The sequence below is a fragment of the Dermochelys coriacea genome, chromosome 7 (assembly GCF_009764565.3).
Source record: "Dermochelys coriacea isolate rDerCor1 chromosome 7, rDerCor1.pri.v4, whole genome shotgun sequence".
Taxonomy (NCBI): Eukaryota; Metazoa; Chordata; order Testudines; family Dermochelyidae; genus Dermochelys; species Dermochelys coriacea.
In genome coordinates this window covers 73,168,794-73,195,597 of record NC_050074.1, presented here as the reverse complement: position 1 = coordinate 73,195,597, position 26,804 = coordinate 73,168,794, and the positions used below count along the sequence as shown (strand labels likewise).

The 26,804-nt window shown below is 41.2% G+C and overlaps 1 protein-coding gene across 2 annotated transcripts in view; it reads left to right on the top strand.

Annotated features, from left to right (window-relative positions):
• Nucleotides 1-386: 386 nt before the first annotated feature.
• Nucleotides 387-26,804, top strand: part of BMPR1A (bone morphogenetic protein receptor type 1A) — a 207,705-nt gene continuing 181,287 nt past the window's right edge. The window contains exons 1-2 of one of the 2 annotated variants that reach the window (XM_038410920.2): nt 467-773; nt 18,223-18,271. The gene's annotated coding sequence lies outside the window, so the exon portion shown is untranslated. Of the gene's footprint in view, nt 774-18,222; nt 18,272-26,804 lie in introns of both variants that reach the window. The other variant, XM_038410919.2, reaches the window with a different exon arrangement.

Here is a 26,804-nt window from a genome sequence, read left to right as displayed (position 1 = left end):
TAACCGTGGGAGTGAGTGGGCGGTGGTGGTGGCAGAGTATTTGGGGCAACACAGCCGGGATTTATGAGGGAGCAGGGGTAGTTTGTGCTGCTGGTTGAAGGAGCAGAAAGGCCCCAGGATCCTGTCAGTTCATCTGCGGTAACCCCGTGGCGATCATTATCTTGGCGATCTCCAGGCACGGGCCTGCGGGGGATGGGGAGCTGGTGATCTCCCAGAGCTCGGGCTGTGTGGGGGGGAAGGGGTGGTAATCTCGAGCACTCGGCTTGCGGGCGGGGGAGAGTTTGGCGGTCTCCCAGCGCTCGGGTTTCCGATCTCCGGCCGGGGGCGTTTACCGGTCTTCGCACCGAGGGGGCGGGGCGGGGCGGCGCGGCGGTTGGCGGTCTCCGAACGCTCGGGTCGAGGGCGGGGGAGGGGCACGGGCGATCTCCTCCGAGCGCTTGCGTGTCAGGGGGCGGGCAGCCTTCGGGAATCTCCGCCGTGGGAGGCGCTGGTAGTAGTTGGAGGTTGGCGGCGCGTGAGGGCGGTGGTGTCCCAGGGGTGCGAGCCCGCCTGGCCGCGGCGGTTGCGCGCTCCGCCTCCTCCTCCCCTCCGTGGTGCTGGTTGCAGTGATTGGAGTCCTGCTCCCCCCTCCCGCGCACGGAGGGCTCTGGCCGGGCGTCGGGATTGCGCCCTGTCCCCTCTCCGTCTAGCCGAGCCGTGTGAGGCCAGGAGCCGCTCGCAGGGTGACACGGGGAGCGACCCCCTGCCAGGAGAATGACGGACCCCTGCGACGGGTGAGTGGGGAGTCCCGGGAGGCCGAGAGGCCCAGCGCGCCTTCGCGGGGCCGGCTTCTCCCGCGGAGCTCCCGCAGCCTCTGGCTGCCGGGGCAATGGGCCCCCCCCGGGGTGCACTGGTGGGGGCACGTTGTGCTGCGCCGGGCCGGCGGAGGGACGCGCACGCTGGTCGCTAGCTATCGCCGGGGGGGCGCTGAGCGGCTGGGCCCTACTCGCGTTCACGGCCGTCGTGAGCCCTGGGTGCCCCCTTCTCCTGCGGGAACAGCCCCCCTGGCAGCGCTTGTTCTCGCTGCTTTCACCCTGCGCCGGGCGCTGCCGGAGCGGGCTCCCGTGGCTCGCGGCAGTAACGTTATTTCCAACAGGTTTCAGAGCAGCAGCCGTGTTAGTCTGCATTGGCAAAAAGAAAAGGAGGACTTGTGGCACCTTAGAGACCAACAAATTTATTAGAGCATAAGCTTTCGTGAGCTACAGCTCACTTCATCGGATGCATTATTTGCTCCCCGCTCCCGGGGTGCTGGCGCCGCTCGGCAAAGCAGGCCCCAGTGCTGCAAGTGTGCGCATTGTGGGTGGGCCCTTGCAGTGACGCAGAGGACCCATGCGAGTCAGTGGGGCTCTGCGTGGGCACAGGGGTCGGCCAGTGCGGGGCCACTTGCGAGATTGGAGCTTTATGTGTTTCTCTGCTGCAGTGGCTTCTCCTCCCCCCCCCCCTCCCATTTTGGTGATGTAATTTGCGGCTGGGTGCTCTACAATCTGTATTGGTGCAAGAGGAGTCTCATAATCACTGGCACTGCTTAGATTAGAAAGGGCTTTCAGGAAGGGCCTTTAATTTCTCCCCGTGGGAGGTGTTTTAAACAAAAGTTATATTGCATCCTTTCTTTTAAACCTGTAATAATTCAACAATTAAACGTTAAAGCATCTAATCGTTTCTGTACTTCAGGAAAATGGTCTGTTAGGTTTTAGGATGCATGTCTGTGTAACTGACTACAAAATCTAGAAGAAATGGTTTGGCTAAACAATAACACTTCAGAATCCTTAAAATGTGCAGTATTTAGACTACATTCTGTATTAAGAAACGATGTTGCAGAATCTAAATCCAACAGTTTCCCTTGTTCTGCAAGTGAGAGGTTGATCATCTTTTCATATTAATTTTTTGCAGAAGGTGAAAAATCTGTTTTGAGAATACATATTTAATTTTTCAGTGATTATTTTTCAGTGATAACCCAAGAAAAAAACTTATGTGAAAAGGACTATCATTGAATATAACACTGCACAACAGTGCTGCATGTCCAGAGATTTAGTAATACAGTTAATATCAAAGTATGCACTTACAACTCTGTGATTAAAACTTGGTGGAAATATGTTTACTTTTTTTTTTCCATCGGGGTAACATTTTTGACATAGTCGCTTAACAGATGCATATTTTATATTACAAATATTTAAGATCTACCAATAAGGGTTAACTTTTTGTTTAGCAACTGTGAAGTACTGCACTAAAAGCAAGAACCTGCACCTGTGGGTGTAGATCTTAGTAGGTGCTATTTGACATTCATTTAACATAGAAGATTAATGTATTTGGTAAAGCGAGGGCCTTATGACTTTCAAAAGGAAAACTTACTTCCCTTACTGTTTCTAAATCATGATACCAAAAATTATTTTTCACTGATAAAATATAATCAAGTATTTTAAACTCTTAACTACAAGGTATTTCAAATGATTTTGCAATAAAAGCGCCTATGTCAAACCAAATTCTAACCTCTTTGACGTTGTGTTGGCAGATATAGATAGATGAACCACAAAAATACTGAAAGCAGTAAAACCTTTAAGAGGGACACGTGCTTGTTCCTTGGTTCCAGTATAATCTGGAATCAGGAGTATAAAAATGTATATACTTGATGTATTCTCTTGATTCTTCTTTTTCCTCCAGTTGGTATGGATATGGAACCAACTGTTCTTAAACAGGTTTCAGAGTAGCAGCCGTGTTAGTCTGTATTCACACACACACAAAAAAAAAGGAGTACTTGTGGCACCTTAGAGACTAACACGTTTATTTGAGCATAAGCTTTCGTGAGCTATATCTCACTTCATCGGATGCATTCTGATGAAGTGAGCTGTAGCTCACGAAAGCTTATGCTCAAATAAATGTGTTAGTCTCTAAGGTGCCACAAGTACTCCTTTTCTTTTTGTTCTTAAAGAATTATCTGTTAGGTTTAGGCTTTATGATTGGTAGTTTTCATAGGGTTTTTTGGGGTACTTACTGCAAACGTTCTGTCAGATTTGTTCTGAGTTGTGTTGAGATTTTGTTTTTGGCCATGGCAGAAGAGAAGAGGTGTGTTTTTGTTTTTTTTTTTAATTACCCCAGTATAATGTCCACCATAGATGAATGTTGGGAGTGGATGTGAAGAGGCTTTTGAATGAGCAGGAGACTAGAGCCTGCGTACTGGAGTTTTTGAGATGAGCTCTTTTGTAGCATGTTTTGAAGAATATTATTTGGGCTTAGATTTAATATAAAAAACCCTTTGCAGTTATAGTTCTAATATTTTTTTTGTGAAGCAAGGTCAAGGCTGTGCAGGTGTGTAGTGTTCGGTGAAGGATTTGTTAACCATGCATATTAACTTCCATTTAAAAAATAAAATATTGAGAAACTTTGTGTAGACTACATTAACACTTAAAAATAAAAAAAGAGATTTAAAAAAAGTGGTATTGATATTACCCCATGGTAGATTAGTGAACTTCCGTTTTACCCTTTGTATCTCTTAGCTTGATAGCTGAAAAATTCCATGGCTTTTTAAGCTGCAGAAGGCCAGAGATGTTGGCTCCACAGCAAGAGCAGTGGTGCGGTTCTCCTGAATGAAAGGGGAAGAAGGCAGAATCCAAGGGTTTGTGCATCTACTGCATGCACCAATCCTATTTCTGTCAAGAGAAACAGACCCTACTTCACCAACCTCCTTTAAAAAATCCATCCTCAACCCCACTTCTCTTCATGGCTGGCATCTTCGATGAAGAAAACAGTCTGTTTTCCCAATAGCAGATAACCAACTATGAATCAATCAGCTGTAGGGCTGTATACAGTATCTTTATGGTATGACTCACTGAAAGGGACTGATAGAGCAGGTTAAAAAAAAAAAAATCTTTCAGGCATTCTTGTGTGAAGTTGCAGGTAGGGAGTTCTCCCTTACTGTTGATTTTTGGGAATGCCCCCCACCGTCTCCCAATCCTCTGAGGTGCATTTTTGGTAAGGAGGAACTCAATCATCAAGCCAGTGGGCCTTCCTGTCTTTATCTGACCTCTGAAAATAAACAATGGTGCGGAAGAACTCAGTAAGGTCCAGCCCAAGCTCTTGAAATTTTTTTTAGTGGCGCAGATGGGTAGCCCACTCCATGGTAGAATATTTAGAGATTGAGAGTATGCTCAGAGACTCACTTCCTCCAGTAAAAAGAAAAGGAGTACTTGTGACACCTTAGAGACTAACAAATTTATTTGAGCATAAGCTTTCGTGAGCTACATCTCACTTCATTGGATGCATTCCGATGAAGTGAGCTGTAGCTCATGAAAGCTTATGCTCAAATAAATGTTAGTCTCTAAGGTGCCACAAGTATTCCTTTTCTTTTTGCGAATACAGACTAACAGGCTGCTACTCTGAAACTTCCTCCAGTGTTATTCCTAAAAGGCAGGATACAGTGTATGGCAAAGAGAGTTGTTTAATTTGCAGAGCGTTGCAAGGCAGAGTACTTGCCCCTCTAGCTGCAAATCTTCTATGGGCTGATAACTTGGAGATTTTTTTTGTTTTGTTTTTAAGAAGATTATCCCCATAGAATCTTGATGCTTTGTTTCGTCTTCAGTTACCTTACTAACTAACATCTGCACTACTACCTGGTGACATCAGGTTTCTGTGTTCCCTCTACAATGTTGTTGTTGTGCTTCAGAAATGAAAGAAACGATATTGTCACTTTTTTTTCTTCATGATGTTTTGCTAAGAAGCTAAGGTAAAGTCTTCACAGCTGTTAATGTTCCCAGAAGTGATTAAAAATAATTTGAGTTTGAACATGTAAGTCACACTATTTCTGGAAAAGATATTTAATTAAAAAACATAACATAAAAATTGAGACATACTGAATCTGATATATATTAACCATATTTAAAAAATGAAAAATAATATTGGGATGAGAGATGCATAATTCTTGGTGAGGATAAGGAATTTAATTGAAAAACTAAATTGAATCAGTTAATTTCCAGTGGAGAAAAAAGTAGACTGTATTCAGGAATTTGAAGCAATAGCGTGGTGTTTCATGGCAATTCTGTTTAGGAACAGTACACCATTTTTAGTAAATGGCTAAATATAAGTTATATATTCCTATTAAGGACCCAGTTCAGCAATAATTATTTAATATTTTATGCTCCTCTTCATCACCTTAAGTTAAACAAAAACAATAGTTGGCCTACCATAGACGAGGAACAAAACTGAAGAGCTGATTGCCAGCCTGACAGAATATGGATATCTCATGCAAACAAGCTTTCCAGCATCTTACTGGGTTTCTTTCTTTCTTATTGGGGCCACACAGTTTGAAAGATTAACTCTAATAATGGAGCTGGACTTCTAATGATTGAAAAAAAGAGAGACACTCTGATTTAAAACAGGAAAACTTTTATCTTCATGTGGCAGGGTGATGCTTAGATTCCTTTTCTCCTGACTTTTGTGAGAGGCTCCCTCCTTGTTGATTCCGAGGAATGAAGAGATTACTTCCTCCCTCTCCGTCTCCCTCTTGTCTCTTGAACTACACAGCTTGATAAACGGAAATGCAAAAGACTGGCATGTATGGAGGTTCATTGGACTATAGACATATTGTTGGGAATTTGTATAGTTCATAGTGATTAATGTGAGAAGCTCGGGGATCTTAATTGCTACAGTCGGTCTGGGCAGAGTTCAATTTTTTTTTTTATAATTCTGACCGATAATATTAATGTTTGTTTATTTTTTAGCTTTTTTATTTGTATCTATTTAATGTTTCACAGTTATGGGAAATTGTCAGGATCAGACTGTAATTATTTCATCACAGTAGATGTTGATATTGAAAAAGTTAAAGCTTTATAACAGTTGATACAAATTTTCAACATCAGATATCAAAATACACAAAATAAATATCCTTAAATAAAACTCTAATAATTTCTCAAGCAACATTTTTCTTTCTTTGCCTATCTATAAATTGAATATTATTGATGGACATTTTTTTGGTGGTGTGTGTGTTAAAACCAACGTTTATGGACATTTACCAATAAAAATGTAATCTTTCCAGCCTAACTATAGTTGTTAGATGCACCAGCCCTGATCAGAGCCCCATTTTGCTAGGTTCTACCTAAACATTGCGGGGGACACAATTCTAGTCTGTACAATTTGAAATCTTATAAATGTATATAGCTCGTCTTAATATGCATGTATTCAGTGGTATTTGTGCTATTTTAAAAAAATAACAAAATGAATAAATAACAAAATGAATACTTACATGAATATCATCGAGGGGAAACATTTTGTCAGATAAGAACCACTAAAAACAATTAAAAATCCTAGAAAGGAATAATTTATAGAATGCATTTCAACACTACACAACTGCATCCTCTGATACTCTTCCCTGCGAAAGCCTAGCAAAAAGTCTTTCCTGTTGTGGAGAGGGAAGTAAAACCCTTGCAAAAATGCCATTGTAATATACCACCATCTGATTCAAACCCTGCTGTAGAAAGAAAAGAAAACCTTCTTAATAAGAAAAGCAGTACTTGTGGGCACCTTAGAGACTAACACATTTATTTGAGCATAAGCTTTCGTGAGCTACAGCTCACTTCATCGGATGCATTCCGATGAAGTGAGCTGTAGCTCATGAAAGCTTATGCTCAAATAAATGTGTTAGTCTCTAAGGTGCCCACAAGTACTCCCTTTCTTTTTGCGAATACAGATTAACACGGCTGCTACTCTGAAACCTTCTTAATGTTGTTCTTCACTTCCACAGTACTGTAGCGTGTCATTTATGCAGTGCAGAATATGCCTAATAACTTCAGGTAACTATCTGACTGTCTCTTTAGTAATAAATACGGGAAATTAAGTAGAGGCCATTTTTAAATTTCTCAGTACAAACACAAATAATTGTTTTAGGTGTAATAATCCGTAGATGTCATTAAAACATTTAATAATCCTTGCTAAAGCTTCACTAGAAAGCACTGGTATAGAAGATAAAGGTAGTTCCAGCTGCTATTCATATATCTACTCCCACGGCTCATCACCTTTTTGAAAGTGTAATAACTATTATATTCGCAAAAAGAAAAGGAGTACTTGTGGCCCCTTAGAGACTTAACAAAGTCTCTAAGGGGCCACAAGTACTCCTTTTCTTTTTGCGAATACAGACTAACACGGCTGCTACTCTGAAAACTATTATATTGTGACTGATAAAATGCAAGCATTATTTTAGCAAGAGAGTGGTAGAAAAATAAATGACACTATAAAATGTAGCAAAGTACAAACCAAAATAACACATGGCAGTGTTGGCTTTTTTCCCCTCTTGACGTGTATTGCATGTCTGTCAGAGCTGAGAGAATTTTATTTCTCATATTACACCCATAACCTGTGTGGTCCTGAATCATGAACCACATTTTTTCTTGTGGAAAGTAACTAGTTCAGGCTCTCTTCAAAGGCTGTGAGTTCTGCTGTTCAAGGGTCTGATCCAAAACCTATTGAAGACAGTGAACAGGCTCATTGATTTCAGTGGGTTTTGGATTAGATCCTAACTACCTCTGCTCTTGTGACAAAAGTGGAACATGATACCTTCAGGGGTTAATATTTGTTAGAGTGAGTACTTTATATTTTCTCATGCCCCTTTTCTCTTCCCCCTTACACTCCTAAGACTTTAATTTGGGATAATCTCACAGTTTAATACTTACATGGCTGCCAATAGGACTTTGCAAACTGACCGCTGTCTTTGTTGTTTTCACTCTTCTGGGAACTCGGACTATGCAAGTGCTGCAGAGATGCAGGCACTGTCCTGTGCTGCTGTGTGTATGGGGCAAGAAATATTTGAGGTAGAGAGCACTTCTCATTGCTTCCTAGTGATCCTGCCTACTGATGGGAAAGAATAGAGGCTCCAAAAGGAGATGTGAAAAACTTTCTTAAAGCAGTAGGGACCTTGAGGTTAGAGAGATGGAAGTAAACCTGAAAATATTTAACTGAAACAAGGGAGAAGTGGAGAGTGATAGAAATGAATGGTTGGGGCTTGAAAATACCTTTTTCATCTCTTTCTATTTATCTCAGTTCACTCAAGGCAGGGTGGATTTGATTTAAATCATGAATGAACTAGTCAGAAAGACTTGATTTAATCATGGATTTATACATAAAAGTGCATTTTTGTTGGTTGTTACCAACCTGAAGATCCTGCATGTTCAGACATGTTTCTTTCATCATGCCTGTCTTACCCACAGGTAAAGGGACTTCATTAAAATATTCCCAAACTGGGTCTCTTATGGCCTTCTGCCATTATAGGTTTTCCCTTCTAGTGAGAGAATGGTATGGTAGATCTCAAATCAATAAAGGCTACACTCAGAAAGACCTCAAGACTTCTGGAATATGCTGCTCAAACAGTTTAACTTTTTGTTTTTACTGCCTGTCCCTCCCTTCTCTAATTTATCTCCAGACTTCTTCTCCTTGTCCAGATCTATTACGCCCCCCTACAGTCTTCTATTCATTGAACTTTTTGAAACTTTGCACTTTTAGAGAGAGCTAAGGGACTGACGCTGTGTACACAAATGTGCAGAGGGACAATAGGGTTGAGGTCTGTTATTTCTTACCTCTATATATTATTTAGTTAGTTAGTTAGTTAAAAAATATTTTTGCTGTTAACAAGCATGTTATCTCTGGAGACACAAATCCACGGTTTGAGAACTGCAAAACTAAGAGCTTGTCTACACTGGCAAGTTTTGTTGCCAAAACCTGTTTTTTTTTGGTGACAAAACCACGATAGCGTACACAAACTGGAAGCATACACGCTGTAAGGTCACTTGAAAAAAAAACAACAAAAAAACCCAAACAAACCCTAGTTTTGGCAACAAAAAACTTCCACCCCTGTGAGAGACTTCTGTCTTTTGCCCCTCCCTTTCTTGTTGACAAACAGCCTGTGTAGACAACACAATTTTTATTTTTTAAAATTTTATTGACCTCCAGAAAATATCCCACAATTCCCCTGCTGCCACTGTGGTCAGCGGTTTGAACTTCACTGCCCTGTAGCCAACCCGCCCCTCCCCCTTATAAGCCCCGGAACTTTTAAATCTCATTTCCTTGTTTGCTGGCTTCCCAGAGGAGCTTCTCAGGTGAGCATGGCTGGCAATCGCCCCAAACTCGCTCCTGCTTGGACCACTGCAGAGTTGTTGGATCTGATCAGTATATGGGGAGTCTGTTCAGTTGCAGCTGCGAGTGACCTGTAGGAATCAGGACACATATGGGCAAATTTCTCTAGGCTTATGTGAAAAGGGCTATGATCAGGACATGCAGCAGTGCAGAGCGAAGATAAAGGAGTTGAGGCACGCGTACTATAAGGCTTTGGAAGCGAACTATCACTCTGGTGCACCTAAGACCTGCCACTTCTTTAAGGAGCTGAATTCTATCCTTGGTGGTGACCCCACCTCCATTGTCGATTGCCTCATGGATACTTCTCAGGCTGCTGAAAGAGGGGGTAACCCTGAGGCTGAAATTGTGTCAAGTCAAGCTAGAAGAGGCGTGGTCGCCCGGTGGGGCATGCAGCCAGGAACTTTTCTCCACTCCAGAAGTGCTCAACAGGGAGCAGGAAGCAGATGAAACTCTGGGTAAGTTGCTGTGGCTTGTGTAGGGAATCGAAAAGTGGGAGGCAGGAAGTGTGTAGCTAATCTGCATGGCCAAGCATGGTGTCTGTGGACATCGAGATCTCCAGGGAATCCTCCAGAGAGAGGCTCTGGAAAGTTTCCAAGAGGTACTTATTAATCCTCTGCCGCAGATTCCAAGGGATTGCAGCCTTGTTAGGTTTCCCATTGTAGGAAACTACCATGCCATTTAGCAGTCACTGGAGCTGAGACCAAAGCGGCACATAGCTGAGCTGCATATAGACCGGGGTGAAAACCGCAAGCATTCAGAAGGTGAGCCCTGGTTTCCCTAGTCACTCTCATCAGTAAGATGTCAGCCAGCAGGTTGGTCGCTTGTGAAAAATTGTGGGATAAATTTAGAATTTTAAAACCTCCCCTGCAAGCTGAGACCTTTCTGTCCGTATGCACAACCGCCTTCCCCCCACTTCTGGAACTGACCATGATTGGGGTGCTTGCGGGGCTGTGTGCCTGCCTAGAGTCTCAGAGAGAAAATGATTTCTACTAGCAAAATGCCCTTTTTACTAAAATGTTTCAGTCGTTTGCTGGAATGTTCAGCACAGACCTTGAGGAACACACCATGCACCCCTGCTGACCGGCTGTGACAGATAAGAAGAAATCCTAGGCTCAGCAAAGAGGAGATGTTCTGCAAGGTGCTGCAGCATGATGAGAGACAGAGCAGGGCATGTCTGGGAAGCTGAAAGGCAGGACAAAAAAAGAGAGCGCTACTTTTGCTAGGCAAGTGACAGAACAGATGCTAAAAGTTATGGAGGATCAGATGGAGATGCTCAAGTCCATGGTACTGCTGCAGACTGAGCAGACCTGAGTTTGAGCGCCTCTGCAGCAGATGCACAATTCTTTGCCAGTCCCACTCCCCTCTATGCCCACACATTCCTTTTCACTCCACAGCACTCCTGAGTTTCCCCATCACTCCACCCCCTCTCTCAGCTTGCACGATGAAGCTGTAGCTACACACAGTTATAAGGTTTTACCCTTTTAAACAATAAATAAAAGCTAAGGTATTTAATGGTACAGCGTTTTTATTCTGTGTTCTACAAAACTGTATAGCAATCGCTTCACTCTCGGGTACAGGCCTTTAAAGCATTGTGTAGTGCGGATCTTGGAGCGCAGACATTGTACATGGATGCAATGGGGAAGCAACTCCAAAGCAGACATGTTACGGCCCCTCATTGTCAAAGTGGTTCCTGAAAGCCTCTCTGATGTTAATAGCAGCCCTCTGGACCCACAGCCCTAGCATCTGGCTGTTCAAACTGTGCAGCCAAGCGCTCTGCCTTAGTGCTCCGCACCTGAGCAAACATTTCACCCTTAGATTCACACAGATTAGCACAGCACGCGGCTATGATCATGGGAATATTATTCTCGGTAAGGTCTAGCCTGCCATTTAAACATCTCCAGGGAGCTTTCAAACGGCCAGAGGCACATTTGACTACCATGCGGCACCTGCTCAGCCTGTTGTTAAAACGTTCCTTGCTGATGTCCAGGTATCCTGTGTAAGGTTTCATGAGCCAGGGCTGTAAGGAGTAAGCGGGTCTCCCAGGATTACTGTGGACATTTCCACATCCCCCACTGTGGTCTTGAAAGAAAGTCCCTGCCTGCAGCGTTCTGTACAAGCCACTGTTCCTGAAGATGCATGTGTCGTGCACCTTTCCAGACCAGCATGCATTGATGTCTGTGAAATGCCCCCGGTGATCCACAAGCACGTGAAACACCATGGAAAAGTATCCCTTCCTATTGATGTATTCAGAGGCAAGGTGGTCTGGCAGTAAAATTAGAATGCGTGTTCCATCAGTGGCCCCACCACAGTTAGGGAAACCCATCTCTGCAAAGCATCTCTGATGGTATCTTCTAGACTGAGCACTTAGTTCCATTGGGTAGATAGAAAGATTAACCTAAATAATCCATACAGAAGCCCCTGGAATCCCATAAGATTGGGTCCCGAATCCATGAATTATTGGAACTCCATTTCCAAAACTTTTCTTAAACATTTACATGAATATACTGTCTCGTACTATAGAATTAATATTTATAATCCTTATCACATAATGATAGCTTTGAGCTATAATGTATCTTAATTAAAACTAACTTTAGATTGGTTTTTTCCCTCAAAAAGCATTTTATCAAAAAAATCTGATTTTAAATACAAAAAATCTTCAAAATTTTTTATTTAAAAAAAATCATTGATTTTTATCCACCCTGCTCAAAGGTACCCCTTTTTCTCCCTTTAATGGGAAGTGCAGGTCCTTTGATACTCCTTGGATGGGAACTCAAAAACCTTGCTGTATCCCCACAGAACCAGACAGTGGCCTAAGGATTTGAGGATTAATTCTCGTCAGTTTGGGAGACTGCTTAGCTGACAACTGGTAGTTAATTACAGTGTAGTCAGCCTCGTTAGGCTAAACAAAGTAAAAGAAGGGTGTGTGATGCTCAGACTTCCTCCGTATTAGGGAAATTAGGAAAAACCTTCCCAAACGGTTTGATTAGGTGCACAGGTAGAAACCCGGCTTATAGGTAAGGCTCTATTGGTTACCTGCACTCTTTCCATTTTGTTAGTTAAACTTTTAAAATCTTGTTTATGAAGTTCTCTTCTGCTGGAGACAAAACAGAAATGTATGTGAATGAATAAGAATGGAAAAAGATTCTTGTTTTACTTTAATGTGTTCGCATTTGTCGTGAGTTTAGTGTTAATGTACTTTATTTTAAAATTGTGTATGTATTGGTTCAGTGAAATGTAAATTGTTCAATAAAGCAAAATTTTCCAATAAAAAATGTACCAAAAAGAATAAGATTTTTTTACATTTTTTTAACGGTTTTACTTATTTAAAGGTCACATTTATGTTTTCTTTGAGGAGGCATAATTGTCGTGGTGCCTTAAAAAAAAATTGCTGAAAGCTCCCAAGCCTTGTTTACACTAGGGTTTTCCTCTGATGGAGCCGAACAAGTGATAGTACTGGTGAGAATTTTTTTCTAAAATCACCTAATGAGGGCTGGGTCTGAGAGTAGATGAGCCTTGTTTAGAGACAACGGCACCAGTTTAAAATTTTGTTTTGGGTGATTCAGAATTGTTTTGTGAACGCTATTAAAATCTGGTTTAGATCAGTGTATCATAGAATATCAGGGCTGGAAAGGACCTCAGGAGGTCATCTAGTCCAACCCCTGCTCAAAGCAGGATCAATCCCCAATTTTTGCCCCAGAACCCTAAATGACTCCTTCAAGGATTGAACTCACAACCCTGGGTTTAGCAGGCCAATGCTCAAACCACTGAGCTATCCATCCCTTCTAGTGTAGCTTGAATAGATTGTTTGCTGAATTAAGTTAATCAATATAAGCCACAGGCTTAAATTAATCTGAAAGTATCAGCACTTGGGTTTGCATCAGTTCAACTGAAAACACATCTTTAGTTGAACCAGTGAAAGTTTGTGTGTAGAGCAGGCCACAGATTAAGATATAGTGCTATCCAGAAGCTAAGGCAGGGAGCTCTGATGAAATATAGGAGCAGTCCCTTATGGTTTGTGTTTTTGAATTTACTGCTCTTAAAACTGCATGGAAAGAATGCAGTTAGAGACTTGCCAATTCAGGTTGAACCGCGAACCCTGAAATAAAACCCTACCCAGACAGGACAGTTTTTGCTTAGACCTGAGCCTCTCTGTTGAACTGTCTGATTTTGTTTTGCCCCTGGCGGTGCTACACCCTCCCACATCTCTTAAAATGTACTACTACTTCAAATATAAAGATGTTTTTAATTTAGAGAATTATTTTGATATAATGAACTAAAACAAGGGGAGAAACTAACTGAGGGAGGTCAAAAACAGATGGAAAAAGAAAATCTGAAAATGTCTAGTAAAAAGAAAATAGAAATAATGGAATCTAAATACTGAAGTTATACATCTGCTCAGCGGATGTGCATTCCTTATCCAGAGGTTCTGCTACAGAAATAATATTTGAAACTTTGAGAAGAAGATGGCTTATTAATGATGCGGAGTACCTGTTGTTTACAGTGATGATGTATATTACACCTCTACCCCGATATAACACACATTCGGATATAACGCGGTAAAGCAGTGCTCAGGGGGGCGGGGGGCGCACTCTGAGCGGCGTGTTACAGTGCTGGGCCAGGGCAGAGGGTCTGGGGGGGGGGCGGTCAGGGAGCAGGGGGGTTGGATGGTTCAGAGGTTCTGGGGGCGGGGCAGACGGGACAGGGAATGGGGACTTTGAATAGGGCATGGGAGACCCGGGGGGCCTGTCAGGGGCGGGGGTATGGATAGGGGGCGGAGCAGTCAGGGGACCGGGAGCAGGGGGGTTGGGTAGGGGATGGGATCCTGGGGGTGATTAGGGACAGGGCCGTCTCCGGAGGTGGCGGTCAGGGGACAAGGAGCACGGGGTCTTTGGTGGGGGTGGGGTCTTGGGAGGGGTGGTTGCGGGGGGAGTCTCTGGAGGGGATAGTCGGGGACAAGGAGCGGGGGGGTTGGATGGGGCGGGGGTTCTGAGGGGTCAGTCAGGGCGGGAAATGACTATTAATAACGGAAATGCTCCAGGTTGGAGTAAGTTGATACAATGCGGTTTCACCTATAACGCGGTAAGATTTTTTTGGCTCCTGAGGACCGTTGGAGTGGGGCTGGGGGGATTGGGGGTGCAGGAGGGTGTTCCAGGCTGTGACCAAGGGGTTCCGAGGGCAGCAGGGGGCTCTGGGCTGAGGCAGGGAGTTGGGGTGTGTGAGGATGAGGGGTTTGGGGTGTAGGAAGGTGCTCTGGGCTGGGACAGAGGGGGATCAGGGCTGGGGCAGGGGGCTGGGGTGCAATGGGAGGGATCAGGGGTGCAGGCTCTGGGTGGTGCTTACCTCAAGCAGCTCCTGGAAGCAGCGGCATGTCCCTGCTCCGGCTCCTACATGGAGTTACAGCCATCCGGCTCTGTGTGCTGCCCCATCCGCAGGTGCCACCCCCACAGCTCCCAGAAGCAGCTCATGCCCCCCTATGGCTCTTACATGGAGGTGCAGTGTCGCCCTGCAGCTCTCACTGACCACGGTTCCTGGCCAATGTCAGCTGCCGGGGTCAGTGCTTGGGGCGGGAGCAGTGTGCGTAGAGCCCCCTGCTACCCGTACATGTAGAAGCTGGAGGGGGGACATGCTGCTGCTTCCGGGAGCCGTGCAGCAAGTCCCCGACCCCTCTCCCTGTCTGGGGCGTCGGAGCGGGACAACCCTCTGATCCTGCGCCCTGGCGGGAGCTCGAGAGCCAGATTAAAAGGCCTGACATGCTGGATGCGGCCTGTGGGCTGTAGTTTGCCTACCCCTGATCTAGGGGCTCCATCTTTTTTTATCAGCTCCCCCCCCCCCCCCGCTCCAAATTAAAAAGTCGGTATACTGCTGGAAGAGAGCACTCTCTCTCTCTTCTTCCATCCCACCTCCAAGCCACTTTGACTGCAGCCTCCTGTTTATTTACTACTTAACAGTCTCCCAACTTATTTCTCCCACCCCTGTTTTTTGACTAATGTGAGGGGTGTTTTAATTGCTCTACCCCTCCACATCCTCTGTTTTTAGTCATCCTATATAATAAATAATCCCAATGCCTGCCACAAACAGTGCCAGCAAAGTAACATTAGAATGAAACTGACATGATCGTCATTTTTGCTGAGGTCTACAAAGCTCTTTATCAACTATGAAAACATTCAAGGCTGCAGTCAGTTTGCACTCTGCTGCAGTGGCAAAAGCCATGAAAAATAGTGGAGGCTCTGAGGAGCTCTTTGTGGAGACTTAGGAAGAACTTGCGTACCTGTTCACGTTTTTAATGTTATCTTTGAAACCATAAGTCTATAATCATAAAAATGTAAAGCTTTGATTCTACCAAACTTGATGGTACTCATGGTACTACTTGCTGTGAGTGGATTTTTTTCAGGTCCAGTTGTTTGTTGTATCACTTCACACTGAGATGTGGCAATTTTAGAGCTGTTTAAGATGTTACATGTAGAATACTGTGTCCTTAGTGAAATCGGGGAATTGAAAGATGCAGTGTAATAATGCTATTCACTTATGCTGCCTTCCATTAAGGATCTCATAGTGATATGAAGATCCATGGAGTTAGCCTTTTATGACACTTGTGAAGGAGCTGAATAATATTACCCACATTTTACAGATGAAAAAACAGGCAAAGTAAAATTAAGTAATTTGTCATGGGGTGATTTAAGGAGTCTCTACCAGTGTCATGAATGACCTCAGATGTCTGATTTGCGTTACACCCTTGCCCTCCTTCTCACAGCTACCAAGGCAGATGAACACCCTTTCTCTTAAAATGACTGTGGGATCTTTAATCACTGTGCATTGACTTTGATTTTGTGTCTCATCTTAAAGGTTATACTTTGAGCTGCATACTGCTCCTTAACGAAAGGCCCAGAAGGACTGTTGAGTGATGCTGCCGAGAGAACAATGCCACTTACTAAATCAGCAACACTTCCTGCAGAATCCTGGTTTTTCTTGATATATTATCATTCAAATACAGACTCGACTTTAGTCTGCTTAGCATAGGACCATTTTAGAATTTCTTTTTAAAAATTGTGGAATAGCTATTTCAGCTTTCAGAGTAGCAGCCGTGTTAGTCTGTATTCGCAAAAAGAAAAGGAGTACTTGTGGCACCTTAGAGACTAACAAATTTATTTGAGCATAAGCTTTCGTGAGCATCCGATGAAGTGAGCTGTAGCTCACGAAAGCTTATGCTCAAATAAATGTTAGCTATTTCAGTGTAATATTTAGTGGTAATCGGTATTAAGTGTCCTCTCAAAGTGGAGGACATGAGCAGCAACATTTTTTTTGTACCATCTTTTTGTTTTGAAGCAGGTTGCAATCTTGGAAAACCTATTCTTCCATCTTTGAATTCCATTGTTTGTTTGTTTGTTTTTTCAGCTGAATTATAGCAACTACAATTTAAGGACTTGCATATACTGCCCCGTAGTTCAGACTGTGGGCGTGCAAATAGCAGTGTATACAGATGTACTGTTCTGTAAATTCTGTGGGTGCGAACTAAAAGGCACCTAGCTTTCATTAATGTAATTCTCTTCAAACGTGATTACTTTAATGTGAACTAGTGAGCTTTTAGTTCACTATGTCCTTACAGAGGAGTTAGAGCGCAGCACTTTGATGGGCACTGCTATTTGTACCTCCATAGTCCAGACCGAGGGTCATAAAAACATAAGAATGGCCATACTAGGTCAGACCAAAGGTCCAGCTAGCCCAGTATCCTGTCTTCCGACAGTGGCCAATGCCAGGTGCCCCAGAGGGAATGAACAGAACAGGTGGTAATCCACTCCTTGTCGCCCATTCCCAGTTTCTGGCAAACAGAGGCTAGGGACACCATCCCTTCCCATCCTGGCTAATAGCCATTGATTGACCTATCCTCCATGAACTTGTATAGTTCTTTTTTGAACCCTATTATAGTCTTGGCCTTCACAACATCCTCTGGCAAAGAGTTCCGCATAGTGTAAAGAAATCTTTTTTTTTTTTTTTTTTTTAAACCTGCTGCCTGTTAATTTCATCTGGTGACCTCTAGTTCTTGTATTATGGGAAGGAGTAAATAACACTTCTTATTTACTTTCTCCACACCAGTCATGATTTTATAGCTCAATCTTACCCCCCCCTTAGCCGTCTCTTTTCCAAGCTGAAAAATTCCAGTCTTATTAATCTCTCCTCATGCAGAAGATGTTCCATACCCCTAATCATTTTTGTGGCCCTTTTCTGAACCTTTTCCAATTCTAGCATATCTTTCTGGAGATGGGGCAACCACATCTGCACACAGTATTCAAGATGTGTGTGTACCATGGATTTATATAGAAGCAGTATGATTTTTTTTGTCTTATTATCTATCCCTTTCTTAATGATTCCCAACATTCTGTTTGCTTTTTTGACTGTCCCTGCACATTGAGTGGAAGTTTTCAGATGTTTGAGTGGATGTTTCCACAATGACTCCAAGATCTCTTTCTTGAGTGGTAACAGCTAATTTAGACCCCATCATTTTTTATGTATAGTTGTATGGTCAGGGTAAACGATACGGTATGGTCAGAGTAGACATGACCTCTGACATTAGTTGGAGAAAAAAAATTGGTGTTTATTGAAGGCTTCAGAGACCTGCTGCATGTACTGTTATCTGTGGGACTCAGCTATGCAATAAGGTCTGTAGCTGTCTGCTACACAGCTTCAAAGAAGATGAAGTAAATGGCAGAGAAGATCCTGGGATATAACAGTCTCAGAAGTGAGGGATGTTATGATCGGAAGGATTCAGTAAGCCTGGAACATGAAGAGTTCCTCCAATGATAAGCATAATTCAGTGAAGACAAGTTTTGACTGGCAGTGTGATTACTTGATGTAAGGGATGAGTTGGAGTAAAAATTGGAAAAAACTGAACAGTTGCTGATGAAGAGGTTGATGGAGAGATGGTTCTTTAAGTGTGTGATTAAACTTGTTTGCTCCAAGAAGAGAAGATTAGAAATGAGAGACTCAAGTGAGATGCAAAAATAAAAAATAGGTGATTTTTCAACATTCCTGCTGGGGTAGTATAGGCTGATTTAAACTTTTTTTTTTTTATTGTAGATCCTGCAGATGACTTCTGCTTACCAATATTGAGATGCTATATCAAAAGGTAGTATGATTGCACCTCTGTTGTGACTTGTCTTTGGCTGACTTTGAGGAGAGAGATTGACAAAATATCTTTAAACTTGCCTGGATTTGGGAACAGAAGACTATCCTGGCTAGATTAAAGGATTTTACATTTATCCAAAAATGTTCTGCAGTTGAAAATTGGATGCTTACTTTGTGTATTATGCAAAATTGGGGGGATTGGTATCTAAAGAAAGTAGGTATTTGGAGAAGAAATCTTATCTTCCTCCCGCCGCCGCCTCCTCCCCCCTCCAAATCAAAAGAATTGGAACAGTTAAGATGTAGAGGATTGGCTTTTGTTGCAGCTGGACATACGGAATTAAATGCAAGCTTAACAATATAATTGTGTGAGGAGTAATCTAAAAATACAATGCTGAAATGTGTGGCAAGGTCAGAGGAACAATGATAAAGTCACATGTTTGCATGTGTATGTAACCTCTTACAGACCCCTCAATAATAATGGAAAACAGATTTTCTGTGAAGTGCTTGTTACAAATGTACTTGCAATGAATTCCTGAGAATGCAGCTGGATCTGCAGAACACCAGCTTTTTGCATAGAATCATAATTTCAGAGGGATGTTAGTTCGATATTGTCCAGTATTGCCTCTTGGACAGGAGGAAAACATTTGAACTTTGTGGTATTGCGTTTGCCAGTATACGCAAGCACTGTTGGGATTCGGCGTTAACTTCTTTCTCACCATTATAATATAAGCCAGTTAAAATATCTTTAAAATGAAAATTTTGATTTGATATTTTAATGTATGAAATAAATGTATATATCTAAGTGGATTTTACTGTCCATTAATGCCCTGATCCTACACACGCTTAGGCACATGAGTAACTTTATGCATGTGAGTACTCCCACTGAGTTCATTTATAGGTCAATGGGACTAATTGTGCATATTGTTTACAGCATCAGGGCTTAAAATTGTACTCATTTAAGCTTTTTACAACTATAAAACTCATGAATCTTTGCCCCTCAAACTGAGGAATGTTCAAAGGGACTCTGTTAAGATAAAATCACATCTGTCTGACAGTTGTTTAGCTGTTAGCATAAGAAAGCACCTAAGATTACTATAACTGAAGGAAATTAGAGAAAATGTTTCAATTTTTAAATTTAGTGTTTTAGAGCACTCTGTGTATAACAACGTCACTGTTCCTGTAGTGCAGCTAGTCATTGTTTCCCCTATGTTTTCATACAGCAGGTGGATAGAAAACCAAAACACAACTTTTTAAAAAAAGGAATATACAAAGGTAAAATAGCAACAAAGTGGCAAGGGTTTTACTGTACACAAGGGCTTTTGATCATGTATAGTATCAGACACCACTTTTAATTCATTTGTTACAATTAATTTTAAGTTGACATCGCTGTGCAAAATGTGGAAATACCCAAGTCAGCTACCAGATTGAGGCAATTCAACCAAATTGATCGTACTTCTGGAGTAAAATCTGCAAAAAGCACTCCATAGTGAGCCTATTTATTGTGCTTCTCCAGCATCACCACCTTTGTAATCCTGCTTCTGAGAGCTAGAGACCATGCTGTACTCGTATTGCAGTAATTTAGTGTAATCGTTGCTGGCATTAAATGTGTATTGTCACTGAAGCAGCAAAAGGCATTCTTGAATGTTTCATGAAGCGTTACAACCATATTTACTTACGGCTGCTCTGAAAAAAGAAGGGCATTAGCAGAAAAGTTTCTGTAAATTGGGTATATATTGTTTTATTTATAGGACAAGGGGTCTCTGACCTAGTTGAAGCCTCTACTTGCTTTTTGTATAGCTCTGCCAATGTTTTATTGTTTTCTTTAATTACTAAAGTTAATATCTTGTGAAATAAAGATGTTCAAGTGAGAGCCATGGAGACTATTTTGCTTGTCCAAAGAGCAAGTATATCACAAGGAAGTACACTGCTCCAGCAAAGAACCTTAACCCTTGGCTCAGGCTTAACATCTAGGAATCAGAGAGTAGTGGAGGTTCTTTGTTGATTTAATCTTTGGCCTTTGCCAAAGTTATTAGAAGGATGCCAATGGTAGTATTGTGATGTGAACACCTCCTAAAAAAGAACTGAGACCTCCAACTCACTTTATGGAAGCCATTGAACAGGTGTCAGGTAGTCATTACCATCTGTAACTGGATTGCTTGGTGGAGTGCAATTACTGAGGTAAAATTCCTGATTGACTCTGTATTTTTTTTTTTTTTTTTTTGGATACTAAATGTTTTGAAATTGGCAAGTAGTTCATAATAAGATGTTTGCTTCTGGAATTTTGTTTAAAATATATATAAAATATTTTTACAGTGTAGGAGGAAGAAGGTGGTTACTGCAGGTTCTATAGCTACTTATTAGACTGGTTGTATGGATTAACATTGCATATATGCATTACAGTATGCATGGTAACATGTGGTGCATTAATGTCAATCAGTCTTCATAAATTTTAATCTAATGAAGTTAATATGCAATTAGTATTTTTTAAAGAAAAAATAATGGATTTTTAGATACTTATGTGTTTTCCAAGGTTGATATTAATATATGGACACAGATAACTACAGAAAATATGGTGCCAGTAGATAAATTTTGTCCTCTCCTTGAATGCTATGTACAGTTTTGGTCACCTAATGTCAAAAAAAAAAAGCAGAAATAGATGAATTCCAAAAGAGAGGAATATGTAAAAGATATAAGAAGGATTCTGTAAGAGGAGAGACTTAAAAAGTCTATAGTTATGCAATTTTGAAATATGAAAAGGAGATAATAGTGTATTTAATAATGAATGATGTGGACAAGGTCAGTCAAATTATTCTGTGTACCTTTTTCCATAAAAGAGCAAGGGGTTACTGAAACACTATTAAAAGATAACATTTGCAATGTATACCAGAAAGAAATTCTATGCACATATAACTGGGCTTGGAAGGGTTAGGTTTGTATCGGTAAATTATGATTTCACCGTGTACACACAAGTTGACAAAAAGATATTTCCATTGATGATGATAGAAATGTATAGAAAGGCAAAGTAAGAATCTGCTCTAGAAATTATTTGAGTTTGATTTAAGTATATTTGTTTTGTATGTTTTGATGTATGATGTTGACAGTTTTTTAACAATTGTAAAGGTTTCACTTTTTAAATCTTAGTATCTACTGTCATTAAATAGTTGTCTGCCCCTCCCAGAATTTTCCACAACTGTGAAAATTTAAATAGACAAAAAATTTAAATGCTTAAAAATGAACATGGATATTATCTGTCAAAATTATCAAAAAATAAAAATTGAATTTTGTCAAACCTACATTTTAATCAGCTGTGGAATTTATCGCTGCAGGTTACTGAGGCACATACAGCATCTTATTAAGAGTTTTTTAAAAAGTCTGATATTTATTGGAATAATAGTATTTTGCAAAGGTGCATTTATCTATTGTGGGTTCTTGAGTGGGCCCCATTACTGTAGTATCTGAGGACTTGCAGTCTTCAGTGTATATAACCTCACAAGACTTGCCTTGTCCTATAAAGGATGTTTTCCTCATTAGCTCTTTGGGGCAAGGATCATCTTTTTTTGGGGGAGGGTGTGTGTGTGTGTGTGTGTGTGTACAAACTTGGGTCACTGGCACTGTGGTAATACAAATAATTAACTTAATAGATGGGGAACTGATGCACAGAGAGACTAAGGCAGGGGTTCTCAGGACAAAATTTTTGATGGTCTGAGAATGCGGCCACCAACTCGTACTTTTTCCTAAAGTACTTAATTAACTGTAGGAAAACCACATAAATATGCACATATACATGTCCAAATCATTGTCATTTATTTATTGCTAGCTAGTAAGCTAGCCGTTGTGAAAAGTCATATTTACAAACATACAGACTTACTCAGCCCTGTCAAGCCTGGGGACAAATTAAGCCCTGGAGGGAGGGGAGGCAGTGCGGGTCAGGGGAGATGGCGGTGGGGGATTGGGGGAAGCAGCATGTGGCTTCAGCCTGAAGCCCTGCTCCAAGCCTGAAGCCTCGTGGCTGGAGGACAGAACCCAGAGGTGGAGCCTGAAGCCATGTGGCTGGAGCCCGGGGCCTGCTACCACGCACTCTGAGCCCCCTGGGGTTGGAGCCTGAAGCTCGGTATCCAGAGCCTGCTGCCCCACCACCTGAGGGCTAAAGCCCACAGCATGAGCCCCACTGCCCCATGAAAGTGGGGAACTCGCTGGCTGCCTGTTCCTACAGCGCTGTGCCCGAGGCGACTCCAGAGGGGAACAAGGCCCAATCCCTGCTGGTGGCCCCAGCAACCAACACCAAGGCAGTGCATCCAGGAGCAATAGGAAGGAGGAGGGAGAGGTACTTTTCCCCCTTCCCCCATCACATCCCAGGAGGCTGTGACCACAAGAAAAGCCTCTGGTGGCCACATTTGAGAAAGGTTGCACTAAACGTTTGTCTATGCTGCTGAGCCAAGTCAGCTGACTCGGGCTCCAAATGCTCAGATTGTGGAGTTATAAAATTGCAAAGTAGATGTTTAGGCTGTGAGATGGGGTTGGGGAGGGTCTCAGAGTCTGGGCTACCACTGTAACTCAGGGTCACACGGGCAGGGAATTGAAACTGAGATTCCTGCATCCCAGGCTAGTGTCTTAAGCACTGGATCCACCCGTATTCTCCTAACCTAGTATTTTTTTTTATGTAGTAAATAAATAAAATGACAGACATGATACTGGACTGGATAAACCACTGATCTGTACCAGTATGGTAGTTGGATAATTTTATTTCAGTCAACCTTCTTATCTAAAAATGCAAAAATTGTTCTAAATGTATTGTAAGAAAAGATTTTTTTCCAGCAATTATTTTTGAAATAAGTGGTTTTTTTGTTTTTTAAAATTATCCTTCCTTCTACCAGCAGAATGATCACTGGCTGATACTTTTTAAATCTTAAAGTCTCAAACTGTAGAATAGTGTTTGCTTAATTAACTGAAACTTGTGTTCAGTATGGTAAAGATATTAGCCCTCTTCTATGTGGATGAATTTCAACCAAATTTATTTTGAATTATAACATTCCAAAAAATCTTGATGCATAAAATCAGTTTTGGGTAACAGCCATCAGTGAAAAAAAGCTGTATTGACAAAGCTTTTAATTTGTGTAATTTTTATAAGACTGATATACATCTAAGCTGTCCTTTAATTTTTATTTTTCTATGGGTATTTTTTTGTGCATGTGTGTAATCAAGGGTTGAAACTGAGAGTACCTAAAACATTGGTACAATAAATAAACTGTGTGCTTATCGCTTGAAAAATTGGTCAGATTTATAACTATATCATTTTCTTAACTTGAGTAAATGATGTGGTTTTGATATGGTTAATGGATTTGTAACTTGATTTCATAATCATTGGGGTCTGAAATTCACATTATTCAATGTAAGGGAAACATTGTCTCCACCTTTATTTATTGCATGTTTCTAAGTAATTTCTATTGTCTTCATTTCTAAGATTAGTAAAGTTAGGTGAATCAAAGCAGTGAGACCTCCATAGCTGTAGTGAATCTGTTTTGTTTTTGTTTTTGTAACCAGTGGCTTTTATTTTGCAAGCAGACATATTAAGAGTAAATAGTTAGATATATAGCTATAAATGACATATCCAAATATAATGTAGACTCAATTCCTGTGAATCTTTAAATAAAAAAAAGGTTTTCGTTCTTTTTTCAGAAGAACATATAGATAGATATGCTCCCTGCTATGCAGTGCTGCGATGCCATTTTAAGAGGTTAAATTACTTTCTAAATGTTTCTGTGAAGGAGGAGGCAAGTGAAGAGATCATGTTACTCATTCTGCATTCCAGAGCCTACCACTACACTTGAAGGCTGGAGACATGCTGGCGAGGCTAGAATACGCAATTGCCAGTCGTCTTTATCCCTGCACCCACTTAGAGGAGAGACACCAAAAGAGATTTTCTTTAAAAGGGGCCTGAAAAGGGGAAACAGTGTTTTTCCCCAGATATTTTAGGCACAGTTACTTGACATTATGACTCTTCCAACCTCTGTAGATGTAACAAAGGCACAACTTTTTGTAATTTGTTTGAGATGTTTTACCTTATTTGGATTTTAAGTTACAATGGCTGATCGCTTTTTACTCCAGTTAACTTAAAAGGGCCTCCTTACTATTTGGGAAGGAACTTGCCCTTGAAATAAATTTTTTTAGATGCCAGAAAATATCTCTCATCATTCGCTGTGGTATTTAATTTTGTGTTTAGTTCTAAAAATACTAGATTTTGTCAGAAACATTGTTTTGCTTAGAATAACATGATTTTTTTTAGGAGAATTATAAAGTTCATTAACTCAAATGTGTGTATTTATTTCCCTCTCCTATGTTCCTTTTATAATTCACTATAATACACTTTCATAATTAGGCAGAGTTACTTAAATTATTAGAATTTGTTACTCCTTTCGAGAGTTTCTTATTGACATAGAGCATTTGTGTATGTATATGTGAATGATATTGTGCTACTTTGTGTGTTTTCTTGACTCCTATCCCAAATAGAAATATAACAGACTTGAAAATACATTATTTTTAAATATTCTATCATTATTTAATATTTGCATTACAGTAATATCTCTAGAGGTTCCCATCAATGATTGGGCTTGGTAGGAATTAACTACATGCCCATATGTCAAAAAGACTGTGTCCCAAAAATCTACATGCAAGAATATATAGGTATGATTTCTTATATGTGCGCTTGAGAAGTCTCATGTTTACTTGGAAACACTGTGCTGTATGGAAATAGGAAGGCCCAACTTAGGCCCCAATTCTGGAACTCTTAAACACCAGCATAAATTTACCATCATAAGTAATCCAGTTGACTTAAATTGGATTATTTACATGAGTAAGAATTTTCAGGGTCATGGTCTTATGGGGAAATCATTAATTTGAAACCTAGTCAATTAAAAAAAAAAGTTAAAAGTAATTCTGGGTAATACATATGCTTCTGAGTCACCCTGCCAATCACATTTTCCTATCTTTTAAACTGGCTTTCTGTACCTTGCTGTTGTATGAGAGACCCACAAAACCAAGATATATTATAGCTCCTGCTCTGCATCAGGGTTTGCTGTCATGCACTCCTGTAATTCTGTGGTGTCCCATTGAACCTAATAGGTCTCTGCACAGTAGTCCTTCTTAATGGTTCTCATTACTGGGCTGTAGCCTAAATGAAAGAATGTACACAAAGCATAGTAAAATCCACAACATGAACCAATTGAGAAAATAGAGAACTATTTTTCTGATCATTCAGTTATAGTTCTATTAATTATTTATAAACTAGGCACAACTTTTAGGCAGTGGGATTTTTTTAAAGTTCATGGTGTATGATTTACTTGTAGCAAAAGAGGTGAAATTATTTTATCCCAGTGTTGAGTAACAATTCACTCTACAGTTGTTACTTCAGTTAGTCAGAGGGGATTACCTGAGAAATACTTTCTCCTGAGAACTGCTTTATCCAGGAGTTGCTAGTGCTTAATCCAAAAAATGCTCCCATTCCAAGGGACCAAACTGATTCACTGATACTAATCCACTGACTCAAGTCTTTACTCTTGTTTGTCTTCCTCTCTCCTCCCCTCCAACAAAAAATCATTGCACATTGCGTCATCCTGAATAACCAAAAAGTGACAAGTGAAAATTTAATTTCTTACTGTGCACTGCATCAGTCGCAAATCAGAACTTAAATTTCCTAGCTATACTTAGTGATCCGCATGTCTGATCTGCAAATGAAAACTGGCTTTCTACTTCAGTTTCTTTGTAAAGACCTCTGAATAGTAGAAGAAAGGCGTGACTTGCTCACCTTGTCTGCAAGTTGACTATATTCCTTCTCTTCTCTCTGCACAGCCAGTTGTGCTCCATACTGCATTTCAAAAAGTGCCCAAGGCTGGTTATGTGTGTTTGTTCTGAAATGTAGCAGCCACTCAGTGATATTTAAAAGGAAACTAAGGTGGAAGGTTAACTTTTATTTTTTTAGTTTCTGCTCAACCATATAGGTATCTTGATGCATCAAGCGTTTTTCAGTGCAGTTCAAATCAGTGACTACTTCAGTATGGGACCAGGGTTTGCGGAAAAAAAAAACAAAAAAACAACCCACATCATCTACTAGTGGGAACTAAGAACTAACCCAACAAGCCAAGCCAAATTGAACTGATACTGGAACCGTATCTCCTCTTGGCTGGTCGTGTTTTTTTGTTTGTTTGTTTGTTTGGATACCCAGAACCACTTGGACTCAAAGCCTGTGGTCTCCCACTGGCTAAACTCTACAACTGCATTAATTCCAGGCCACCTACCAAAACGCCAAATCAATTAAGGCTGCCCTCACAAAATATGCCCAGGCAATAATGCTGACCCCCACAACAAATAATGAAGGGCAGCCCTGTCTATAAATCATCTTATCCTGAGCCTCTTCCCTCCCCCATCCCCAAAATTAAAGCTGGACACTTTGTTCCTTAAATAAATCAGTTTATTTTGACAGCAGCAGTAGGCTCCCAGGAAAAAAGACAACCCTAATTGGCATAAAAGTTCTTAAACCC